Genomic DNA, 13896 nt, shown 5'->3' with positions numbered 1-13896 from the left:
TAAATCAAATTGACTATATAGTATATATGGTAGGTGTGTTATTTTCATGACTTTATGTTTAAATCCCTGTAGAAACATAAGATGAATAAAGCCATCCTTCGAAGGAAAGTAAAAATGTTCGCTTTTGTTATGCGGTCGTCTCCCATGTGGGATAAGTGTCGGATCAGCTCACCTGTCCAATGGTAGGTTGTACTTCTACACTCTACGCCAGCCGTCAGCTGAACATAGGTATTTGTAAGGGTAGTGTTGCCAGCGTATGCTCATTACGGGGCCAGGCACCTTTGATGGAAACGTTTGAGGAGCCTTGGATGCCTTACATAGAACAAAAGTGTTAGAACCACTGCTTTATAAGCATTGGAAAGCGAATAGACCTATTCCGCCATACTCTTGTTTGGGGGAGAAGGGGGGAGGGGAATCAAAAGCGCTTTTGGCCTTAGCCAGACGGTTGTCTAGGGTGACTTCAGCTTTCAAAAAAGATACAAAGATATGCTGACGCTGGAGACACGCGCTCTTTCTTTGAGTCGCTCCGCTCTGTCAACGGTCCAACGTACCAGACTATGGCGCCTCTAATAACTGCCGACTTGTTAACCAGAAAAGATGATATACTCCATCGGTGAACAGGGCGCTTATAGTTTGATTTAGTTTGATGAGTCATAAAGCGTCTGGCTCTGATGCTCTTCTAGTAGAAGTCTTCAAATTGGGTGTGCTGCTCTCAGGGAAAGTTTAACAGTCTTCTTACGTTTTGCTGGGACTCCACCATCACATCTCTGTACAAAAAAAAGCGACACATCAGACTTTAATTATCATGTCATTACTTGACTGTCATTAGTGAGAGAGAAAAAACTTGCCAGAACACTCTTTGACCGACTGAAGCAATGTTCTCTCTGAGAGGCTGTGTGGTTTAGAGCTGGTAGAGGTATATCGGAAATGAGTTTTGTTCCTTAGAATGTTCGAAATCAAACATTCTTTCTTTTTCTTAATCTAGATGTTTCCAATAGTGTAAATTATGTATCAATGTCCATAACATAACACAAGCCAGTTCTCTTTCTCCGAGGATAATGTTTAAGAATTTGTTTTCAGATCCTAAGTTAATGAAATGATTTTCAGCTTTTTCATTGATGATAAAAAATGAAATTTAGGCTGCTGTAATAATTTCCTCACGATGTTAATCTGATTTAATATATTGTAAGATAACAAATATTAAAACAAATAAATAGAAAAATTATTTAATTTAGTATAGAGACCTTTTGCAATAGTCATTTATTTTTTGTATTAAACTAAACTTTTTTTTTTGGTTAAAAAATGTCACATTTAAATAACATTGTAACCACCCCCAAAATTTGGCCGCATGCGTACAAAGCACACATTGCACTATAATTAGCGACGGCCCTATTCAGAGGCAAAGATATAGTAGCCAGTAGCAAGTAATAATAGCTAATATCAAGACAATGGCAATGGCGCTGTCTTTGATTCTGAAGATTAAGAATATAAATATTTTATTAGATTTTATATTTGTATCTGAAGATTATGGTTCAGTGTTTTATGTATAATTGCTACTTTACTTTTGAGTCTTCTATCCTGAAGGCTTTCTAAATTTAGAGATTTTACTAAAGGTGTTACTCTAGTTAAATGTGAATATTCGTTTGTTATGAATCTCACTGCTCTATTTTGTGTCTATTCCAATTTCTTAAAGTTTTCTTGAGTTGGGCCTGTTGGGGTTCCAAACAGAGGATGCATATTCTATTATTGGCCTAACCAAGGTTAAATAACATTTTAGTTTTATGTTCTTATTTGATTTATAGAAATTTCTTTTAATAAACGTTAATGCTTTGTTGATTTTTTAATAGTTTTATCAACATGGGGATTCCATGACAGTTTTTCATTTATTATAACACCTAGGAATTTTGCGTTTTTAGTTTGTGCTGCTGGTCTACCATGAATAAGATAAGAGGAATTAATTTGTTTTAGTTTTTTTGTTACTCTTAACAACTGACATTTTTCTGGGTGGAAAGACATGCTCCAATTTGATTCCCATTTCTGTAGTTCATCTAATTCTCTTTGTAAAATTTCTGTATCTTGTTATTTTTTTATTGTTCTATATATTAAGCAATCGTCTGCAAATAATCTGACTTTTGTTCCTGAACTAATGCAATTTGGTAAATCATTTATGTAAATTAAAAATAGTAATGGACCTAAGACTGTTCCTTGAGGTACACCTGAGTTCACTGGTGTTGGTAATTGGTGTTGATTTAGAGCCATTTATTATTACAGTTTGTCCTCTTCCTATCAAAAAATCCTTAAGAATGGATGCAATGGACCAACAATGCCAAAATATTTTAGTTCTTTTAAGCAAATCTTAATGTGATACTATCGTAGACTTCATAATACATCTGCACCCCTAAGCTGTCAGAAGCTCTAATAATTTATAAATGTAAATTTTGTTCAAATTAGTAATAAATGTATATCAAAATCTAGATCTGTTCTATATTTAGTCAGATTTAGATTGCCGTAAGTTATAAAGGCCTAATGAAGGTAGGCCTATTTGTAGAAACCGTTATAAAAACAGTCCTTTTTTTTAAAAAAAAACAACTTGCAACTAAAGCGAAGTTCTTAGCTTTTGTTTCTTTTACAAAGCTTATATAACTCACGCTGTCTGTCTGTCTGTCTGTATATCTGTCTGCCTGTCAGACACACACACACTTAAAAGTTTTTAAAATTATTATGCTAAGTGGAAACGTTACATTTATAAAATATTAAAACACCACACACACACACACACACCATTGTTTTAGAAAAGAGGTTGGGGGGGCATTCTACCAAACAAACGTAAAAGTAAACCCAATAACAAACAGTGTGTGTGTGTGTGTGTGGTGAAACATTGACCTCTACAGAGTTGTCTGTCCCCGTTTCAACTTGCTAAGGGAACGCGTTAGTAAAGGCGGCGCTTGAATAGGATATGAAAAATACCTTGCAAAGGCAAAGGTGGATGCCCTGCTGGACAATCGCAGAAAGGATAACAATCAAAATGTAAATAATGCACATATTGTTATTAAACGCAGCTTTAGGATTGGAGCCAGGACGCTTGACCCTCAACACAAACATTAACTAGAAATAAAGTCTTCAGAAGTTTTCAATTTCCAGGAGGATGTTAACAAGTAGGAACTGCGTCGCCTTTGATTGCCCCCCCCCTCTCTGCCTTTCCCGGGGTAGAGGCGTAGCACTCGGGAGACCATCCGCACATCACGTGATGAGTGGGTGGTGTAGTGTGGGTGGTGCTTTACCATGTGGTGGCGAATTTTATTGGTTTACAACCAGGTGAGTGAATGGGGGGTGGGGGGAAAGGGGTTCGCTGAAGCGAAGGTATAGTCTTGGATTAAAAGGGAAGGGGAATAATATTTACTAGTCAACCGGCGACGTAGCAAACGCCGCTATTTTGCAGGGCCGGCTTTAGGCTAATGCAACCTATGCGAACACAGTGGGCCCCGCAATTTCAGAGGACCCGTGTTAATTCTAGGTGTATAAATTATTAAATTGAACCATTTTATAACAGATTTCCCGCGGTCTCCTGTCGATTTACCAGCTCCTGTTAAAATCTCCTGAAATTGCAAAATATACGAAAAAATCCTGGAAATATCCGGAAATTATTAAAAGTATTACAAATCTCCCGAAATATATAGACATAAATTGTCATTTTGGGGTTTTATTCAATATGTAAAACACCAATCCTAAGCGCGATAAAAAAAACGACATTATGCAATACCCGTAATTGAGGGATACAGCAGGGGAGGCTTCTCGCGCCTCAAACTAATGAAGAATTACTTAAGTTCAACTATTCTCGTAATGATTGAAACATTTGGTAATTCTTGCTATTGAGCGTGATCTATGTAGGAAACAGAATTCTTATAATATACGGTATGACTTCGTTACACGCAAGGCTCGTGTAGTAATTCTGTGCGTAGTAAAGAATGAATAAAATGCAAAGACGAAAATATTTTCTATTACAAACTCTTAATTTTCACTTATTATCCGTATCCCTACCCAAACTGGGACCCGCGCAATCCGTTTCACATTGGGCCACACAATGGCTAAGTACGGCCCTGCTATTTAGTGACGGGTGAATACAGTTACATTTCTTGTCTTCTTTCCATAACTTCTTGGTAACAACGGTTAAGTCCGGCCAGGCTATTTAGTGACGGGTGAATACTACTTGTCCCCCCCCCCTCTTTTTTTTTTCGCCTCTAAAATTACGTGCGGTAACTCTAGTCCGTCCGACCTGCAGAAATAAAAGAGTGATCTTTCCATCACTTGGTGTCCAAACTCTTGAGCCATGAAGAGAATAATATCTAGGTCTAGAGATAGGGTTTTGTTGTATCTGGTGTGTGGAGGATTATGACAACTGAAATGCGAGTCCAGTAAGTCTCTGTTGGTTTAGATCAGCGATGACCAAACTACGCCCCGTGGGAATATCTGACCCGTGACTCTGACCCTTGGAAACCGCTGTCCACAGTACACAATGAAGCAGTAAATGTTGCCTTCAGCACGTGACACATGTGTGGGGAATTTCGATGACCCTCTTGCTGAAAAGGTCGAGCACCAGTGGTGATACTAAACTGTTTCATTCACAAACATTGTGCCCCCGTCCTCCCCTGTACCCGACACATGACCACTCGCTTTATCTTTTTTTTTTACTTACATTCTTGATCACGTGACCTAGTTGTGTTAAACAAGGACAGGGAGTGTGCGACTCACAAAAGGTCATTTTATACTATCTTCAGTGTGTAATTAGAAAGACTTATCGGCAATAGTAGACACGTCATTATAGGATTGATAATGGGTACGATATAGGAAATACAATAGACAGCAATTTTATAGCTACGCTTTTGACTAATGCGTTATGTACAGCCTATTTTTAAAAAGAATTGGTGCCTTCCTGGTCGTATGCTATGCGCTTTGGATTGTCGTCACCATAGCGTCTAGATCGAACACTGCCCGCTAATATCTCCTACCCTCGTAATGGAGATTTAGGATAGGGCGTAATAGTCTTCATTTCTGAAGCAATTTCTGAAATCATAAAACTAAAAGAAAATGGATAGATGAAACTAAGTATATAAACCTCAGGTTACGTAATAGGAATGTGATAATAATTGGAATACTTATCAAGGAGCGATAGTGTCCAGAGGCGACACTGCGATGTGATCGTCTGACCCAAACCCAGAATGATCTTGACGTTGGAGGGACCTTCAAACAGAACTGGGAGGGCGGTGATGAGCAACAAGCACAGTCCTGACTGCTGGGAGAAATTCTTCCCATTGGCCAGTGTTTCATGAGGACCGAATGCCGCTCCAACCCTTACTAGATCTCTCCCAAGGTTTACAAAAATAACCTTTGAATGAGTGTTTGGATGTGGCCCGTATGTTGAGCAATGAGCTCGCACTAGTCCTGAATAGACAAAACCTTTTTGAATCTGACTTTTAGGTTGATATTCTTTTTATGTAAACAAATAAACATAATACAAAGTTTCCAGTCTTTCTATTCATCGCTATGACGCTATAACAATAAATGGTTTATGCCAAACTGTAGCTCAACTCAGAAGAAGAAATGAGCCTATATTATATATACATTTATTTTCTCCATTATATTTTTGTTATGCCTGTAGACAACTTATCAGAATGTATCACTTTGTAGGATCACTCAGCGCTGACATTTTTTTTTATATTCAAAAACGTTTAGAAATTAATATTGGACTAGTCGGATGTATTGTTGATATTTTGTTATTCAAAGTTGTTATGATATATATATATATATATGTCAGTGTTACAAAACTTTGACATTTAAACTTTCACGTTGCTAGATATCTTGTACTGTAGAATTGTGTTTTTCTTAGGAAGCCGTCTGCTGTGATCAACAGACGTTTTGTGCACTTTAAAATATGAGGTCTTCAAATGTCATACAGATTTTATTTCTTAACACTCACACACACACTCACACACACAATCACACACACACTCACACAACTTTTTGATTTACAAAAAGACAACACGAAGATTCTGGTGTGTTCAAAATGTAAAACTTGTCAGTGTGATGTTCTGTATGAGAGTTGACCTTTAACTCACGTTATTGCTATTTTGGGTGGATGCAGTCAACGCAGATTTAGATCTACAAGCCCTCTGTGGGACATTTGTTCAATCGTCTGCAACTTGTTTCCGGCAGAAGGTTTCCGAAATTCGAGAAGCAGCCTGGTTTCTCATATCGATCAAGATTTTAGGCGAGTAGCGTTAAGTTTACCTGAAGAGGATAAAATAAATATTGTATGAAAAGTAGAGGCCTTTATATAATATACAGGCTATATATATATCTATATCTTTCTCTCCCTCTCTCTTTTTCTTTCTCTATTTTCATATTGAAGCTTTTTTTTTGTTGGTCTCTTTATTTATTTATATGAAGTCTTATGTCCACTATACAAATTAAGTAACTTTTGCTTCTTGTCTATTAAACTCTGTCTATCTGGGGGTGCCAGATTTCTGACAGGCACGTGGAAGGGGGTGGGGCCCAATTTTTGTGGCTCACTAGATTGGATTTGAACACTTTCAACAACATATTAATCAGATAATGGAAAGACTGACATTAAATCTTACATTTAGATTGTACTCATTTTTTTTACTATTACTGTTTGTTTGTTTGACTGTGCGAAAGAATGGCTCTAACGCAAGAGTATTTTTCAAACGATTTTACTACACACGTCCAACAATTCAGTCTATACTATCTATCTTCTTATCGACAACAGATAATATTTGATAATATTTTACAGTAAAACAAGTCATTTCCAAAAGCTTCTGATTACGATTTCTGTGGGAAAAAAAACCCACACACAGAGACAAACATAATCTAAGATTAAATTGTCTTGCTCAGCGACACTTATTGAAGCGTTTAACTATACCGTACTAGGTAAACCTTTTAGTGATGAAAAAATGTACTTACATGTAATTGTCAACAAATGTTTTATTTTTACTATACCTACTTTTAGCTTACAAACACTTCATGGGTTCAAACTGGGTGAAACTGTGGAACCTGGACACTGGGTGGAACCTGGACACAGGGTGGAACCTGGACACTGGGTGGAACCTGGACACTGGGTGGAACCTGGACACTGGAAGGGTATTTCGAAAACAGCTCCAACGATTTCTTTTTTCAGAAATTTAACAGTTTGTGTATATCTTTGGAAAAAAAAACACTACCCGGTACCTTATTGGACAGACTGAAATTTACCGTTATAATTTTACAAAATATAAGCATCTTTAAAAAAAAATAAAATTGGCTAGCGTCTTAAGCACGGCTCAGCGGGAATTCCCGAACTCGACTCAATGGTTTCTTGTATTTAGTAAAAAGAAGAAAGAAAGAAACTCAAATTAACATTTCCCGCCCAGTCTTATGCGAGATCATTAGCTGGGACTTGATGCTGCAGAGCTCACTGGTAAGACTCGTTGCAATATTGAAGATTTACAAGAAATAAATAGAATAAAAAATAAAACACCACTCTAATATTTAGGGAGAAATTAATAATTAATTTTTAAAATGCTACTTGTTTTATACAAAACGTTGATGCAATCTATATCTTTAAAAGCCCGATAGATGTATACACATTCCTAATTTAAGAACCGCTGAGTTTTTGCTAGTTCTAAACTGCAGTGCTTTTGTTATTTAAGAACTTAAGTGCTGTATACTTTTAGCGTATTATGACTGCTGGAGAACTGCAATATTATTCCTGGTTAGGAACTATAAAACATAACTGAAATCATTTCTTCTGAGGTCATGAAAGTCCTGTTACTTCTCTGGAGCCCAGGTAATCGCATCTAGGTAGAGTGTACTTTAGTATCGGCCTGAGATAATAGGTCGCTCAAATGGGTCATCGAGATCATCTAACCTTGCGACACACGGAAGGGGGGCAGTATGGGTTGTCTAGGTATGCTGGTGGGTGTAAACTCAAGACCACCTAACTTCATCATTGTTGGCTATGGTAAGGGAGGGTGAATCTAGACCTACGTTGAGACGTGCGCACGAGCGCTAATGTGACATCTAGACTTATTAAGTTGGCGCTTAAGCTAGTGATGCAAGGAGGACTCAATAAATATAATCCGTACGACTGGTCTGTTTTTTAGCGGCCCCCGAAAGGGGAAAAGACGCTATTAGTTTTGTGCGAAATGTCTGTCCGTCTGTCCGTCCGTCCCGTTTAGATCTCGTAAACTAGAAAAGATATTGAAAATTCGACATCACAATATTTTAGACCATTAAAAGTTCTGATGCAATGGCTACTTTTTTTTTCTGAAAGCGAAAAATCTAATTTTTAAAATCAGTTATGCAAGCAGTTTTTTAAAGAGAAAAAGCTAATTAGTATGCATTATAAGTTAGACCTAAATTAAAATGAATAGTAATCTTGTAAACGTCATTTTCATGAATAATATTTCCTATTGCGGAGATGTTGAGCATTCGAATAAGAGATTGAGCCTTTTCAAAACAATTACATCAATTATAAGACTTCAGTTAGGCCAGGAGAGGCGCGGTAGCTGAGCGGTAAAGCGCTTGGCTTCCGAACCGGGGGCCCCGGGTTCGAATCCTGGTGAAAACTGGGATTTTCAACTTCGGAATCCTTAGGCGCCTCTGAGTCCACCCAGCTCCAATGGGTACCCGATATTAGTTGGGGAAAAGTAAAGGCGGTTGGTCGTTGTGTTCGGTACATGACACCCTCGTCAACCGTAGGCCACAAAAACAGATGAACTTTACATCATCTGCCCTATATACCACAAGGTCTGAAAGGGGAACTAGTTAGGCCAGGTTCACATCTAACTTTGCATTCACTTGCACCTATCCTTTGATCTGCTGTACCGTTGGGGCACTACACAAGATCTGTCAACCTTCTTTCTCCATTCTTATCTCTCATTTGTCTTTGATATAATTTCATTTGGATTTTCTTACTGAAAATATTGAAGCCTGCCTGGGTGGACCACTTCGGGGGCCGATTTTGAGTTTGTGTTTCCACACAAATTGTCTTTGTAATCTTGTTTTTTCTACTGTGAGTTTGATGAGTAACTACGTTATACAGTAAATCCAATCATTCTAATGAAAAGATAAGAGCAATTAGATATCCATTATGGTTCATGAATTTTAAACACTTGACCAGGTGTCATCTCATCATTCGATTATATTTACTTATTTAGCATTTTATCACAATTATAAAGTTTAAAAATTGTCTAAAATGTCCACTTCCATTTATACTGAAAAAAATAGAATTGTCTTATGTTAATGTCAGAAATTTCTATAAGTTGGCTACATTTGCATAACTCGTTAAACATAATTAATTAATTAGACTGCCATAATTCATTTCTGTTTCGATCTTTTTTACAACTTAAATATTTCAGATTTCAATTTAATTAGAAAACAATGAGTGTCCATGCCGAACCTAAATGTCACACGAAGTAGCCCCTAGACGCCAATGGTCAACACAAAGGCATGTTTCCGTAAAGTATTCAGCAGCAAAATAATAGAATTCGCTTCACTTTTTTTTTTACATTAATAATAAAAATAAGTATTTGAAAACCTTAACATAATAGAATTCAGGTATTAAAAAAACAACAGCAATAAAACTTAGCAAAAAAAAAAAAAAAGACACCATATAAATAATTCTACATAACTTTAGTTAGCACGTTTCTTTACAATGATTTGGACGTGTCTGTTGGCATAAGAAACCAAAGTCACATCTTTTACACAAATAGGTTTGAATAACTTCATCTAGTAGTCATTATTTAATATCTATAGAAGATGTCAATGAATTGGTTTAACAGTAACATTTGTTAAACAGTATATTGTATTGGCCTACCAAAACATGTGTATCTTTATTTGGCCCATTAGTTTTAAAAGGTTGCTGACCCCTGTTGTAGCCTATTGAGCGAGAATAGAGAAGAAAAAAAACGAAGCTATAAAACGACCTAGAGTCCTAGACAAACAAGTCTTTAGCGCTCGTCTGGGTTGAAAACCCTAGAAATATATGCCAAGTTCATGAAAGGAACAGCGTGACGAACTCGTGCTAAACGGGGTCAAGCCTATTTATAAACCTAAGGTTATAGGAGCTGAAGGCGTGGGATAGGGACTTCCCGGAGCGTGCTCCCCATGGTACCCTAACCTGGTTTCAGCAGTGATGTGACTTACCGCTTGACCTGCTCTGTTGACGTGCGATTTAGAGAGTTTTCTTGAACCTGCTGGTCATTGAAATATTCTTCAGATCCCTCGTCAAATTAAAATTCACTTTCCCCGAGAACTGTTGAGTTCGATAAGTATAACTTAAATCTGGGTCTACCGGGTAGAAATAAAGTTATTTACACTGAAAATCCATTTATTTTTGTGCAAAAATTAGTAATAATAAATCGACTTTGTCTGATGAGTCTGTATACAATTCCTCCTGTTAGCTTAATTAATTGGCCAAATTCTAATAATTCTATAGATTTTAATATATTAATGAACGATTAATTATTATATTTTTTTATTTGAGCTACTAGAAGCTAATTTCACTATTGCAATAATATAATAGTCCTCACACACGTATCACACGATTTAAAATAGTATGTTCTTAATTACAAGATATAAATAGATTCTCAGATAGCATAATGGTGCAATAGAAGGATTTTGTTTTAATCTGATATCTGTACCGCGAGCTCATCCAAATCTCGTCCTGTCCTGTCTCGCCCTACGTAGTCTAGATCACATCGTTGGTGAATGACACAACGGCTGACCCACGCGACAATGTTGACATGTCAATAGATTGCATGTTTAATTATACATGGCTAAGGGCTCTTCAATGGCAACCCAAAGCAACGACAGGTCTTGCTGACCTTTGTTAACACGCCATGGCGTGTACCTGCGCTGTGCATGCTTATCTCAAGGTCAGACAATGCATGCTTCTTTTTTTTTTTTTTTTACTCTACGTTCAGAAATGAAACAAAAAGAAACGACAGCAGCTAGACATGACAGGGAAGAGTACAGTTGACCCACTTATATTTAGGTAAAGTTAACTAATCAGACATGACAATGATCTAGCTCACAGACATATCTGCATTCATCGCTAACTCAGCTCTTCGGTCGGCCAACAGCTAATCAGGTGATAGTCAGCATAGTGTAGAATCTGTAAATGATAATGTATACAAAAATATAGACCGTATTTTGTTACAGAAAAACTTTTGCTGGACCTTTGGCTTACACTTTGGTAGTGTAAAGAGATGTCCGCTGAGCAAAGCTTTCCGTTTCTCCTGGTAATAAGCCACCCGCAGTAAAGTATTAGAGGGCAGACCAATATTCTTTGTTTTTTTTTGTTTTGTTTTTCAGATCTTTACTTGTAAGAGCTAGATCACAGTTTTATTGCTTTGGAATCTCAGTTTTCGACATTTAAAAAAAATAATGTTCAAGTTTTAATCTAAAAAATACATCGTTTACTGGAGGGGGAAAAAATCACGAAAGCTTAAAAAAAACAAAACAATTATTATATAAGTTCTCATAATAATTTTTTCCCTTGTTTAGTGATCAGTCTACAATGTAAACTGCCCTGAGGTTTCCTTAGTCAGAGACGTCCTAGCACAGTGCATAGCTAACATCTTCTCTCCGTCACCATAGAAACACACACACACACACACACACATACACACAATAACAAGAGAACACAATAGTAGGGCAGACACCTCAAAGTGTCAACTGAATTTTCATCCAATTTAGATCAAGAAATATATTTCTTTGTAAGACATTGATAGAATTCTGTGAAAGTGAAAGCAAGTTCTAACTTCCAATGATCAAATAATAAAAAGCAATAAAAATCATGTCACCGTTGCGACAGACTCTTAGACTTAAGAAACGTCTAAGAAGCTTTTTTTCCCCTCCTGGACTATAAAACCAAGCTGGCACTAATATTCTCAGTCCGTTCATAACGCGTCTGCTACTTCAAAGATGACGCTCTATCAAAGAAGGTCACCATCTCAGAAACACAGGCATGGGGTACCGGAGTTGGGGTTGTTGGGTGGAATTAATGTCAGCCGAGCTGTCCCAATCTCTTGTGCCAGTCATTGAGTTGAATGTGACCAGTCTACGGACTTAATGTCTCACCTTTGTTTGCATTGATTTAGTTGTACTATCTTAGTGTCAGGAAATAAGACAGAACGCAATATAGTTGTGATTCTTCTCTCTGGCTCATTATGTTAGTACTCAATTATATTTTTAGTGGCTGCCGTAAGGGGAAAAAGTGCTATTAGGTTTGTGTAAAATGTCCATCTGTACGTCTGTCACACTCAGATCTCAAAAACTAGAAGAGGAATGAAAAATCACATTTTACCATGCGTGGTGGCTTGCAAAATTTAGGTGCAAAGCTACTTTTTGTTTTCTAAAAGCAAACCGTTTTGTTTTTTAAATTAATTGTGCAAGTGATTTTCTTCATACAAAATACACCACTAGGCAGTGTGACAGTAGCGGAAAGTATTCTGTTCTTTTGTTGTTATTCGAAATGATTTGATGAAATGAAACCTATAAGAACTCTTACAAAAATGTTTATGAAACCTCGTCAACTTTCTCGTATTGAAAAATATATTTAAAAAAAAATCTAACTAAGCCGTGTAACGTGGTTTCTTTTCCTTTGACCTCACTCGGAATATTTCTTATCCTTATCCATCGTCAGTCGAAGGCAGACAGACAAAACGCACAAAAATAAGCGTCTTTTATTCTGATGTGGGCACTAAACAATTTAGTACCATGTATAGCCGCTACTTGTCACACTACTGCACGAAAGTCGCTGTATAAAAAGTCCATTTTTTAAAATGTGCGTGATATTTACATACAAAGTGCACTCTTAGCCTTCATAAACAAACATAAATGTTTTCTTTTAATGTTAGCAGCTAGTTGACCAGAAAAAATACCTATAACTAATATTTATATTTGTTTTGAAAATTTCTTGTACATTTTGTAAATATATTTTACTTTGTGATACTAAAAATACACAAAAAATTATCCTTCTTTGTTAACATATTGTAACATTGTCTCCCTTAAATTTATGTGTTGTTTTATAATTGGTGTATTTTTATTTTAAAAAATCGCTTGCATAATTAATTTTATAAACTAAACGGTTTGCTTTAGAAAACCAAAAGTAACCGTCGCACCTAAACTTTTCAAGCCGCATCGCATGGTGAAATAATTTTTTTTTTCATTTCTCTTCTAGTTTTCGAGATCTGAGTGTGACAGACGGACATTTTGCACAAACCTAATAGCGGCTTTTCCCCTTACGGGGGCCGCTAAAAAAGGACATAGGAGTTTGAGGGCTAGAAAAATGTATTGGGGTAGGGCCGGGTAGGGGAGGGTTGTAATGCGGGTCGTTTCATTGAGGAGTATTAGAGTGTTCCGGTTAAAATAATCATATATACCAAATATATACACGTAACGGAACACGGGTATCAGCAAGTATTATGGATGAATTGTTATCACATTAAAGCTAGATATTTTGGATAAATTGGGAACATTCGGAAAAATGAGTATTATAGTTAAACTAGTCGACCGGCGGCGTAGCATACGCCGCTATTTTGCAGGGACGGCCATAGGCCTCAGCAACCTATCCGACCGCAGTGGGGTCAACACTTTCATAGGACCCGCACTAATTCTATGAGTAAATTATTAAATTAAACCACTTTATAACTTATAAAAGATTTCTCGCGGCCACCTGATTTTGAAAACTCATATAAATCTAATGAAATATATAGAAAAAAATTGTCATTTTGGGGTCTCATTCAATATGGAAAACGCCTATCCTTCGGGCGATAAATAAAAACGGCATTATGCATTAGCCGTAATTGTGTAATCTGGTGAAATAAGCTTCTCGCG

Source organism: Biomphalaria glabrata, chromosome 1 (assembly GCF_947242115.1).
Source record: "Biomphalaria glabrata chromosome 1, xgBioGlab47.1, whole genome shotgun sequence".
In the NCBI taxonomy this organism is placed as follows: domain Eukaryota; kingdom Metazoa; phylum Mollusca; class Gastropoda; family Planorbidae; genus Biomphalaria; species Biomphalaria glabrata.
Note: the sequence above shows the minus strand (reverse complement) of the source record.